Below are 13,742 nucleotides of genomic sequence, written 5' to 3' on the forward strand. Positions count from 1 at the left end.
ATAGAGACAGAACTGGTTGAAAAGTGTTCCAGTAAATGAGATTTAATGTGAAATACATTATCCTGTTCAGATGACAATGTAGTTCAATATGAAGATAATGTATGTACAGGAAAGTTATACTGAACATATCCTAGACTATAAAATCACAAATTTCTGTTATTGATTTAAGATTCTATGGCTTATTCTGCCTTAATAAGCAAAGGCAGGAACATCTGAAAATATTATATGACTCCCACAGATTTCTACTGTGACTTAATTCATTTAAACAAAAGAGTCATAAAACAAAGAGAGAAAAATATGCGTGAAAACCAAGAGGAGAAAAATCTTTAATATAGTTATAGGCAAGATTCACTAGCATGTGACATATGAAAACAGTAAAAAGAAATGGTGTATTAAGCCAAAACTAGTAAGTTCCCACATGTATAAAAAGTAGGATCTACATATATAAAGGCATTCTATTGGTATTTAATTAATGTACATACTTTGTCAATGAATTAACAAATATGAGCTATTAGTATAACAAAATCTCATTTAGGTAGAGAAAGGAATATAGTATTGATATTCTCAACAGCAATCATCAATCCATGTTCATTTATACTGAGTAATCACATCTTCTAAGTTTTTTTTTCTGTTTGTATTAAATTTAAGAAAGATCAAAGAAATGTTTGATTGTGGGAAGCAGGTACAAGTTAACTGTGACCAGTAGGGAAAAGGTCCATAAAGAGTTATAAACATTGTAGAGAGTTTTGGATGAGTGTTCAGGCAGCAAACCGTCTCTGTCACTTTTTCATTTTGGAAGCTGCTCACCTGCACTTCTTGTTTACCCAGGTAACTAATTTTTATTCTTTCTCAAGTCTCTGGTGGGCTTGAAGACCAGATAGTTTAGTTTTACAATTAAGCTTAGTTGTTTAGGGGTTAAGATGTTTTTAGGTCTAGACAGATGTTTTAAGTTGATAGAGATGAGATATGATAGATATTAATTTACATTCAGGATTTTAGACTCACCAAATTAGGAAAAATGTTTTGTTCAAGGTTGCCAAACACAAGTAACCAAAAATACTGTGAATGTAAAATTTATATAATTCCTGATTGTTTTGTGTTTCTTCTTGCTATAGGTAGTTTATTGTGTAATATAAATGTGTATGTAAAACAAGAAAAGAGTTAAATAACAAGTAAAAAAATGTAACTGTCAAGGACTTTAAATATGTTCATGGTATTAATTGTGTTAATAAATTGAAGGGCAAATAGCTCAGAATTAATAAAAAGTTTTACACTAAAATTGCTATGTTATTATATGCTGAGTATATATATATTGTCATACAGGTAGTATCAGCATATTATGAAAGTTGTAACAAATAAGATGCCAGCCATCTGCATGTTATTGTAAGAAGGTGCAATATTTCATCATTACTGGTGTCAAAAATATGTAAGTACAAATAAAATTACTTGAGTAAGTGTCAGCAAGAAATTGCACATGATCTGGTTCATTGAATATGTTATGTATGTATTTAAGCTAATATGTGTGTAAGATATATACTTTTCCTTTCCCTTAAGATAAATCAAGATACAGTTAAGACAAAATGTAATCTTTTTTTCTTGTAATCCAGAAATAAATGAATGTTCTTAGTACTCTTGATAATAATCATATGCCTATAAAATTGTATGCATTTCTTCACCATAGTCCAACAGGATACTTTGCAATGTGGCTTGCAGGTAATCATAGTACAACAAAAATAATAGAAAAGAAAGAAAGGAATTGCTTGGAAAGATAGTTAAATGACTGGTAAGTTTAATATAACCTCAAGGCCAACAGGCTTTTGAAGATTAACTTATTCATATTAATAGATCTTAGTTACATTTAACTTACAGAGTATTGCAGAGCAGAAATACTCACCCTATCTTTATGTTTTTACTTAGAGAATACATCCATACTTTTTAAAATAGTGTTTCCCAGGGTCTTCTGAGGTCCTATCCAGACACGTTCATACTATTTACAAGCATAGCTTTTTAATTGTCAAATTCTACTTAAGTCTGTAGCCATGAGAACCTCTTTCTCTTGACAGCTTGAGATCAACCTTCCTCCCCTCAGGACCTTTAGCTCTTGTTACTGTCACCAGTGTGCAAACAACACACCATCTTCTCCACATAGTGAGTGGCAGCCTACTGACTTCAAGAGTCAAAATAAACACTTTCGATTTTAGGTAACAAATGAAATTTCTAAGTACTCACTGTCAAGTTTGTAATTCAGAATTTAAACACAACCATGAAGTGTTAAGTATCTGAGGTTATGTGACCACATGAATTTGAATATATTCGCCTTATATTTAAGTTCCTACTAGTTTTTCTTCAGTGGTGAAACGTTTCTCCTTGCCTAACAACAATTGTACATTTTTAGACTTTCAAGGGCAAAACATTTAAATAAAATCTAAGCATATGTTTGTAGGCCTGTACAGGTTTAAGTGCTTATAACGGTCATTGGCTGTGGATGCCGAAGAGGGAGCCAAACACCCTGGAGCTAGAGTTATAAGAAATTGTGCTTAGGTGATTGGAAATGAACAGAGGTCTTCACAAGACCAGTAAGTAGATATTCTTTCAAAAAGGAGTCATGCCTGTAGCTCCAAAAGTATTTATGTCACTATGTAAACAGAGCTAATAAAATGATAACATGTCCAATTTTTTTATGAACTGTTTTCATGAGTCATGGATGATGAAAATGTATAGACTACTAAGTCCAATTGTTTTTTTCCGAAATGTCTCAGACTTCTTACATACCATCAGTGTAAGTCAGGCAATTATGTGAAAAGTGTTGATTGTTTTGTCAGCCAACATATTTTTTAAAAATGTTGTTCCTATCTTAAAGTGGTGATTACCCCAACATTTTTATTTGGTTTAATATTAATGTAATAAAAGATCAAGAGTACTGGTAACCAAGACATCACAAACAACAGAAATTAATTTTAAATTAAAATTTACAACTGACTTTCATTAATTTTTTTCTTTTTTAAAGTAGGATATTAAGTTGTTTAATTTAAAAAATTGATTACAACAATTTTCAGATAGAAATAATTTGTGAAAAACAGTAAAATGCAACCTCTATAAACAATTTTTTCTTATATTGAGAAAGGGACATTATTTTAAAATCTTAATTTGATTTACAACTCTGAAAATCAGATCCTCTGAAGTACTATACTGTAATTTTCAACAAGTAATTGTATGTGTTTTTTAGTGACAAATTCATTGCCTCTTGTCAACTAGTTTCCCATAATTAGTAATGAATAATTATCAATGCAATTTAATTAATAATCACTTTAAAATAACTATTATTTAGGGTTGTTTTAAACAAATTAATTGTTAGTGATCTTAAGTCATAAAACACATCGTACTGTTGTCAAATAGTTGTATATAAAATTAATAATTATCAATACAATTTAATAATTAGTATAAAATTAATTATTAACCAGAGTTGGTTTACACACATTTTTCCATTTTTGTATTTAAGTAATTTGTTCAGATTACATCTCATTTGTTATCCCCTCACTTGTATCTTCCCATTTCCCCACCCTCCCTCTTTCATCCTATTCCCCTCCCTTAGGTCTGTGACAGAAGGGGACCTTGTCCCTCACTATAAGATCACAACCTTTCAAGTCTCTTCCTGGTAGCCTGTTTACTCTTCCTCTGAGTGTCACCAGGTCTCCCCACCAAGGGGAAGTGGTCTAACAGGAGGCACCAGAGTTCATATCTGAGTCAGCCCCTACTCTCCAGACAATTGTGGAGGATGTGCTTTCCATTGGTTAGATCTGGAGAGGGGTTCTAGCTTTACTGCATGCATTGCCCTTTTTTGGTACAGTAGTTTGCGCTGACTTGCCTGGGTCCAGATCCTCCAGCCTTAATGATCACCTTGTAGGTTTCTAGGACCCTCTGGAGTCTTCTATTTCCCCACTCTTCCTTACCTCTCTTACCTAGAGTCCCAATAGGAAGTCCCAGTATCCATCCCTATCTCTGGCTAAGTGAAGACTTTCCTGGGACATCTCTGTCGGGCTAGTGTCCAATTATAAGTGAGAATATGCCATGTGTATCTTCCTGGGTCTGGGTTAACTCACTCAGGATGATCATTTCCAGTTCCATGCATTTGCCCACAGATTTCAGGATTTCCTTGTTTTTAATAGCTGAGTAGTATTCCATAGTGTGAATGCACCACAGTTTCTTTATCCATTCTTCGACTGAGGGGCATTTAGGTTGATTCCAGGTTCTGGCTATTATGAATAAGGCTGCTGTGAACATGGTTGTGTATATGCCCTCGTTATGTGAAGAAGCATCTTCTGGGTATAGTCCAAGCAGTAGAATAGCTGCGTTTTGAGGAAGCCTCACAGCTTTCTGAGATAGTGCCAGATTGATTTCCAAAATGGTTGTACAAGTTTGCACTCCCAACAGCAATGAAGTAGTGTTCCCCTTTCTTCACATCCTCTCCATCATATGCTGTGACTTGAGTTTTTTTATCTTAGCCATTCTGATAAGTTCTGTTGACAGTGTCTTCTGCCTTACAGAAGCTTCTCAGTCTCATGAGCTCCCATTTGTTGATTGGAATTCTGTTCAAGAAGTTGTCTCCTGTGCCAACGAGTTCCAATCTCTTCCCCAGTTTTTCTTCTAACAGATTTAGTGTTTCTGGTTTTATTTTGAGGTCTTTAAGCCATTTAAACTTTAGTTTTATGCATGGTGATAAATATGAATCTACTTGCATCTTTCTACAATTGGGCATCCAGTTAGATCAGCACTATTTGTTGAATTTACTTTCATTTTAAAGAAATTTGAAATTAAAGTTTACAGGTTGTTTTAGAGTGAATTAAATTGCCTACAATTTTATGATAGAATAAAAATACTTCACAGAATAAAACATAAATGGCATCCTTTCAACAAATGCTTGTGCCCTTTTCTTTTTTTTTCTAACCCTTTCCTAACCCTAACCCTAACCCTAACCTTACCCTAACCCTAACCCTAACCCTAAGTGCCCTTTTCAGTGAGAGAAGAGTTTTACAAATACACTGCCCCGTAGGTGCTCACAGAGACTGAACTACCAAACAAAGAATATCCTTGGGCTGGGACTGGACACTCTACAAACATGTAGTCAATATGCAATCTGGTCAACCTGTGAGTCCCCTAACAATCAGAGTAGGGGCTGTTTGTGACTCTGGTGTCTGTCTTTGGATCCTTTTCCCTTAGCTGGACTTTCTTGTCGGGCCCCATTAGGAGAGGATACACTTGAAAGTCCTGCTGTGCCTATTTCGCCTATAGAAATAGAAGCAACCATTGATAGTCTTCCAACCAAAAAAAGCCCAGGGCCAGATGGTTTCAGTGCAGAATTCTACCAGTCCTTCAAAGAGGAGCTAATACCGATACTCTTCAAGCTATTCCGAAAGATAGAAATGGACGGAATATTACCAAACTCCTTCTATGAGGCCACAGTCACATTGATACCTAAACCCCACAAAGACCCAACAAAAAAAGAGAATTTCAGACCAATTTCTCTTATGAACATTGATGCAAAAATACTCAACAAAATACTCGCAAAGCGAATACAACAGCATATCAAAGACATCATTCACCATGACCAGGTAGGCTTCATTCCAGGAATGCAGGGATGGTTTAACATACGGAAATCCATCAATGTAATCCACCATATAAACAAACTGAAAGAGAAAAACCATATGATCATCTCTTTAGATGCAGAAAAAGCATTTGACAAAATCCAACACCCATTTATGTTTAAAGTTCTGGAGAGATCGGGAATACAAGGCACTTTTCTAAACACAATAAAGGCTATATACAGCAAACCGATAGCCAACATTAAATTAAATGGAGAGATACTCAAGGAAATCCCTCTAAAATCAGGGACCAGACAAGGCTGCCCACTTTCCCCATATCTCTTTAATATAGTTCTTGAAGTTCTAGCCAGAGCAATAAGACATCAAAAGGAGATCAAGGGGATCCAAATGGGATAGGAAGAAGTAAAATTATCCCTATTTGCAGATGATATGATAGTGTATATAAGTGACCCCCAAAATTCCACCAGAGAACTCCTACAGCTGATAAACACCTTCAGCAAATTGGCAGGATACAAAATAAACTCAAAAAAGTCAGTAGCTTTCCTATATACAAATGACAAACAGGCAGAGGAAGAAATTAGAAAAATTACTCCCTTCACGATAGCCACAAGCAATATAAAATATCTAGGAATAACCCTAACCAAGCAAGTGAAGGATTTATTTGAAAAAAACTTTAAACCTCTGAAGAAAGAGATTGAAAATGACATCAGAAGATGGCAGGATCTACCTTGTTCGTGGATTGGAAGAATCAACATAGTAAAAATGGCCATCTTACCAAAAGCAATTTACAGATTCAATGCAATCCCTATCAGAATACCTACTAAATATTTTGAAGATATTGAAAGAACAATTCTCAACTTCATATGGAGAAACAAAAAGCCCAGAATAGCAAAATCAATCCTATACAATAAAAGATCTGCTGGAGGAATCTCCATACCTGATCTCAAGTTGTACTATAGAGCAACAGTAATTAAAACAGCATGGTACTGGCACAGCAATAGGCTAGTGGATCAATGGAATTGAACTGAAGACCCAGAGATGAATCCACACACATTTGCTCACCTGATTTTCGACAAAGAAGCCAAATCCATTCAATGGAAAAATGACAGCATCTTCAACAAATGGTGCTGGTCTAACTGGATGTCTACATATAGAAAAATAAAATTAGACCCATATTTGTCACCATGCACAAAACTCAAGTCCAAGTGGATTAAAGACCTCAACCTAAAACCACAGACATTAACCCAATTAGAGGAAAAAGTGGGGAAGAGTCTGGAACTCATAGGCACAGGAGACAACTTCCTGAACAGAACACCAACAGCCCAGGCCTTAACATCAACAATTAATAAATGGGACCTCATGAGGCTGAGAAGCTTCTGTAAGGCAGGTGACACTGTCAAGAGAACAAAGCGACAGCCTACAGACTGGGAAAAGATCTTCACCGACTCTTCATCTGACAAAGGTCTAATATCCAAAATATATAAAGAACTTAAGAAATTAAACACCACCAAACCAAATAACCCAATAGAGAAATGGGGCGCAGAGCTAAACAGGGAATTCTCAACAGAGGAATATCAAATGGCTGAGAAACACTTAAAGAAATGCTCGACCTCCTTAGTCATCAGAGAAATGCAAATCAAAACGACACTGAGATTCCATCTTACACCCATCAGAATGGCTAAGATCAATAACTCAACTGACACCTCATGCTGGCGAGGGTGTGGAGAAAGAGGAACACTCCTGCATTGCTGGTGGGAATGCAAACTAGTACAACCACTTTGGAAAGCTATCTGGTGCTTTCTCAGAAAAATGGGAATAGGGCTTCCTCAAGACCCAGCTATTCCACTCCTTGGAATATACCCAGAGGATGTACTACTACACAACAGGGACATATGCTCAACCATGTTCATAGCTGCCTTATTCATAATAGCCAGAACTTGGAAAAAACCTATGTGTCCCTCTATAGAAGAATGGATAAAGAAACTGTGGTACATTTACACTATGGAATACTACTCAGCTATTAAAAACAAGGAATTTCCAAAATTTGTGGACAAATGGATTAAACTAGAAATTGTCATAATGAGTGAGTTCACACAGAAGCAAAAAGAGCTAAATGGTATATACTCACTTATATCGAGACACTAGTCCAAGGTGTACGTCCCCATGAAAAACTGTACCTACCAGAATAGTGGGTAAGAGGGGAGGACATCCTATTGAAACTTTAGGTGTGAGAAGCCTGGGAGAAAGAGGAAATGGAAGGACCCAGTGGGTCCTGGAAAACTACAGGCGAGTCTGGGCCCTGGGGCCCTCCGCAAACTGTGGCAACAGCCAAGGAAAAAATAGGCAGTAAAAATCTTGAACCCCTACCCGGACTAGCCGATGGACATTCTCCACTGTTGAGTGGAGAAGGAGATCTAACTTTCACACAAACTCTGGTGCCCCATATTTGAACATGTCCCTTGGACGGAGATGCCTGGTGGCACTCAGAGGAAAGATAATAGGTCACCAAGGAGAGACTTGATACCGTATGAGCATATTCAGGGGGAGGAGGTCCCCCTCAGACACAGACTTAGGGGATGGGAGGGGAGTAGGGGGGAAGTGGGAGGAAGGGAGGAATGGGAGGATACATGGGATGGGCTAACAACTGAGATGTAATATGTATAAATTAATAAAAATGTATTTAAAAAAATAAAATAAAATAAAAGTTTAAAAAAAAAAAAAAAAGAAAGTCCTGCTGTGACCTGGGATGCCAGGGAGGGTTGGTACTCCATGCAGGTCTCTCCTTCTCTGAAAAAGAGAGGGGTAGTGATGGGGAGGGGAACATGAGGATAGGACTAAGTGGAGGGAAAAGGCTGTGATCTGGCTGTAAAATGGTTCTGTTAATCAATCAATCATCATTCATTCAATCAATCAAATACAACTTAATGTAACTCAGCATCCAGTGCACATCTCAGATTAGCCCAGTCACTAGAAATGACAGAATTCAAACCATTATGGACTTGAACTTTTTGCTAAGATTTGCAGGGCTGTGTGAAATACTGACAGGTAATAGTGGTATCTGAGGCCACTGAGAATGAACCCCATCCCTATGGTGACCTGTAGACACCCCTGATCACATTTCCTGGTTACATGAGAAAGGAGCACATCACAATTTCCTTTCTTAGGCAGTCAGATTAAAAAAAAAAAGAGGCAGTCAGGGAATATCTATGGGTTTGAATGGATACATGAATTTCTGATTTGTTCCAACGATTAGAAGAAAGCTTACTTTTGTCTTCTCCTTTCCAAGTTCATCAACCTTAGTCTCTGAGTCGCCTAACAAGGCCAGTTCACCTGAAGAGATGCTAAGGATACAGAAGGAATAATTGTCTTTTTAATGTTTTGCCTACAAGGATATGGAGTGCAAGGGAACCAGGGATGACTGTAGAGGCCTCATTTCTATGATGTAGAGCAGAACATAAAGGCGATGTTTATCTAGAGCTGATTATAGGAGTATGTTCTGCACTGAGAACATATCACAGAAAATTTGTGGGGTTTTTTTGTCATAGCGCACAGGATAGATGTTACTAGCTAATAAGGTGATATCCATAATCAAAACACTCTTTGTTCTATAAACCTTCATGATTTAATGCTAGGAGGAGTTAGGTAGCAAGGAAAAATAGATGACCATGCAGAATGTTTGAGATCATGGTCATCATCATGTGCCTTAACACATTTGCATATTATTCACATTATAGGCTAGGTGCTACCTCCCCTGAAAGCTTTCTGATGGCCGTGGTAAATATCTATGAACAGTATGTTTTTATGCTCAAAATTTTAGATCAAAAGAACAAAAGTCATAATATTGCATGGTACTTAATAAGTGAAATGGTGATTCATTACTCTCTATGCCTTTACGTGTGTACGTGTGTTTTCTCAACAATAATTTCCTTACATTTTACACTATTAGTCCTATCTAATATGTTCTATTGTAGTAACTGAATAAATTTGTGTCAAAGGGCTTAATTCTAAGAAATGATATTCAAGAGTAATGTTCATTGTAGACATGAATTATGCACCATCACTATAGTTACATAAGCATTTTGTCATTCCGTTATGAAACCCACTGATTTCCAAATATAATTTTTTCATTAAAATTTCAAGGTAAAGCAAATCAAGCCAGAAATGGTGCCTTATTCCAGTAACTAGAAAGTCTAACACATGGGGGTGAGGGAGGAGAATGGCCTTGAAATCCAATGTAAAAGGCTGTGCATACTGAGATCAAGACTAGCCTGAGTTACATAGTGAGACCAGTTCTTAACACAACCAAAACAAAACTTTACAAACATAGCTCATGCATAATTTCTTAATCATAATGCAATGAAGGAAATTAATAACTAAATATTAAACCACCCCCTCTGCAACACAAATTACTTTAATAATTTAGTCAGTACTTATTATTATTTCTTAGTTTATAAGCTTTGTGTATTATAAAGTTCGTAGTTTTCTTTCTTACCACAGTGCAAAGAGAAATCAAGACATTTGGAAGTGAGGTCAGGGATTTCATTATAGTAGAAAAAAATTATTAGAGCTCAGAAGATAAGGATCATGCTGTGTTTTTGTTTTATTTTCACTAATTTGTTTTCTAAAATGGGTCATACTTTCCCTTCAGCTATTTGTAAAATAAGTGCAATTATACTTCCTCTTTGTTTTAAAGCTACCAACAAATTAGACACATTAAGATGCAATTTCACTATTGCATATTTTTAGTGATTTATAAACTCATCTTTCATTTTAACTACTGTATTTCACTTGCAAAATAATGAAGATCACATGTTAAGACAATGGCTGTATCATTTTAATTTGTTTTATGTTCATGTTTACTTTGGTCAATTTCATTTACAATCCAAATCTAGATATGAGTCATTTATAATTGAATAAAGTATGCTTTATTTCCACTATTGGATTAGAAGGACTACATAAACCTTGTAACAATATGGAATAGAAACATTAGTTCAACATGAGTCAAAACAACAAGCAAATAAACACTCTTGAAGATAGCTTTCCATCAAAGTCTGGCAGCTTCAACTGTGTTGTCCCCCAGATAGATTAGTTTCCCTACACTGCCCCAATTTAGTTCTAGTTTTTCTTATTGTTGCTATATTTGCTTAAAAATACAGAATTTATGGTTATTAACAAAGCTTTACCTATCAGTTACTATTAAAACAGAAAATAATAAATAAATAAATAGATGGATAGATAAATAAATATTGGTGAATTAGAAAACATTAAATTAAGGAAATATGTCAAACAATTACTACCGAATTAAATTTCATATACTACTGTCAAGAGTGCAGAAGAGTCAAAACACACAGGGAAAATACTAAAAGATTATAATACAGCCTTTTTTGTGGTGCATGAAAATGATTAAAGCAAAAAAAAAAAATAGGTGATTATTTTTCTTTTAATTTCCTCTAGTGAAGATATACAATTGAGTCACATGATTAATTTTTAAGACCACCATAACCTGATTCCATAACTTCTTAAGCCTGTGTTGTAAGTGTTTAAAAGCTAGAAAAGTTGGAGCATTAAAGGACCGGGAGGGGTCAGGAGCTCCACAGGGAGACCATCAAGGTCAGCAGATATGGACATGGGCTGGGAGTGGAAGGACTGCACAAACTGATGCACCAACCAAAGACAATGCATGCAGAGACCCTATATACCCTGTTCAGATGTAGCGGATGGACAGTCGTTCTCCAAGTGGGGTGTGTGGGGGTCTGCCAATGAACCTCTGACATGCACTCTGGTGCCCATGATTTGATCTACCTGCATCTGCTTCCCCAAGTGCTGGGATTACCGGCATACACCACGACACCTAGCTATATTTGTCTTTCTGAGACTGGCTTGATTTAATTAATATGAACATCTCTACATACATCTTTGGAAATATGTTACCTGTTTTATCCATAATTGGAGATAAAGAGATTTGTAAATGGTTTATAATAAATGGAAAGATGTTCTTGCAAACTTGCTTCATCCCTAGGCCTATTTGCTACTGTCTTTGTGTAATAAAATATATTCCTGAAAGCATGGGAATTATCATCATTTTGTATATTAGCTGTGATCTCCTGGTAATCAGAATAGAGAATCATAAATGCCAAGTCTACGGAGATTTCATAAAGTGTTACCCAAAGCATGGAACATAACTCAAAGAAAAAGTTAATATTTATATTGGTTTTGTTATTATGGTAGAGGAGGCCAATGAGATGCAGAGATTATTGAACAATTTTGTGGATTCGGGGACTTCCCTCAAACTTTTGATACTTTCTAGAGATTGAATTTAGGTTGTCAAGCTTGAACAGCAAGCATGTTTTATCCACTGAGTAATTTTGTTGCCCCCTGGAATTTTTACGGTGAGCATTTTACACTGAGGTAGGTTTCTTGGTCCAGTAGTCTATGGTTGACCAAGTTCTATATCTAAATCTTCTCATAAAAATGCTACTGAAGTGTCTTTCTACTTTTGTTGTTGTTGTTGTTTGTTTCCTTGCTTTCTTTTGCTGTTTGAGGAAGGATCATGCTTATTTTGTAGCTCTGGTTGTCCTGGAATGGACCAAGAAGGCTTTGAACTTACAGAGATCCATCTGTCTCCAACTCTACCCACAACTACTACTTGTGTTAAAGGTATGCGCCACAATGCCTGGCCACACGGTTTTGTATTATGAGAGAAGTGTGTTTGATACTTATAATTACAAATTTGACCCACATATCAGGAAGCAAGACTGGGATCTTAATTACCCTAGAATCTCATTTCTCTTTTGCACAAGTATAGAGATTAATTTCTCTGTTATAACTGATATTGCCATGACTAAAGCGGTCTTCTTACCTTGTGACCTTCTTACCTAATGCAGGAAATGTAAACTTTAAGAAAGTGTATTCATTGAATATCTGCACATAAGTTAAAAATAAATAAAAATAAAAATTCCTGAAGGCTCAGTAATATCCCGGAAGATTAGCAACAAAATAATGGTCTTCATTATCTGTGATAAAGAAAGATATTCTAAATAAGATGTATGTTATATATCTCTAATATAAAAGGATTGTCAGATTTATTCCAACACAGGCAGTCTTTTGAGGTTTTACCTGTATAAATAAAATGCCTCAGGTTTGAAGTGGCAAAAATTGAAAATAAAATGAAATAGAATGAAACCATCTCAAATAAGATCTTTCAGAATTTACAGGTCCATATATCAACTCCTTGTCATCTGAACTACTGTCTTTACCTTCGTCCCTTTAAAAGTCTGTCATACAGGAGCTGGGCATGGTGGCACATGCCTTTAATCCTAGCACTCAAGAGGCAGAGTCAAACGGTGTCTGTGAGTTCGAGGCCAGCCTGGTCTAGAAAGTGAGTTCCAGGACAACAAACAAAGGCTACACAGAGAAACTCTGTCTTAAAAAAAAATAAACAAATACAAAAGCAAAAAGTCTGTCATACATATGTGCCCCATCCCAGTTTCAGTATGTGTAAAATAAATCATTTCTTTCCCTTACATTTGTATCCATGACCTGATTATCCATTCCGTCACTCAAAGCATTCTTATTTTTCAGACTACAAAGATTGAAAACTCTCAAAATATTGCTTTTCTTACATCTTATAGTTTAATATATATTATTTGTATATGTGTCCCTTTTAATATCAATGTTCCCTAAGCCCTGATGATTATTAGAGAATGATTATTTTTAAGAGGGGTGCATTTTTGCTTAGAAAAGTTACATTTGAGGTGAGTGAGGTGATTTTTATAATTACAGATGGCTTCACCTTCCCTTCTGCAGGATTTTCATGTTAGGAATGATAATGTTCAAGTTCACAGATGAAATGATATTACATTTGCTAGTGGTTTGGTTGTTTGCTTATCCTTAGCTTACTTCAGCCTTTGAATTTATAGATATGTCTGTGTCTAAAGTGGGAGCCAGCTAACTAGTGTACATTTTCTTATTATGATCTTGGTGAATTTTTTGTGCTGTGTCTTATAGAGCACAATGAAGGGAATTCTTTTTCTTCTTTTCTAACAGGGGTCATTCAAAGAACATTATCTTTGATGTTAATAGCTGAGGACCAAGAATGGAGTTAGAATAGTGACTTTGTAGTTTTGAAAAGACTTAGTCTCA

This window comes from Acomys minous, assembly GCF_964271855.1.
Source record: "Acomys minous genome assembly, chromosome: 15".
Taxonomy (NCBI): domain Eukaryota; kingdom Metazoa; phylum Chordata; class Mammalia; order Rodentia; family Muridae; genus Acomys; species Acomys minous.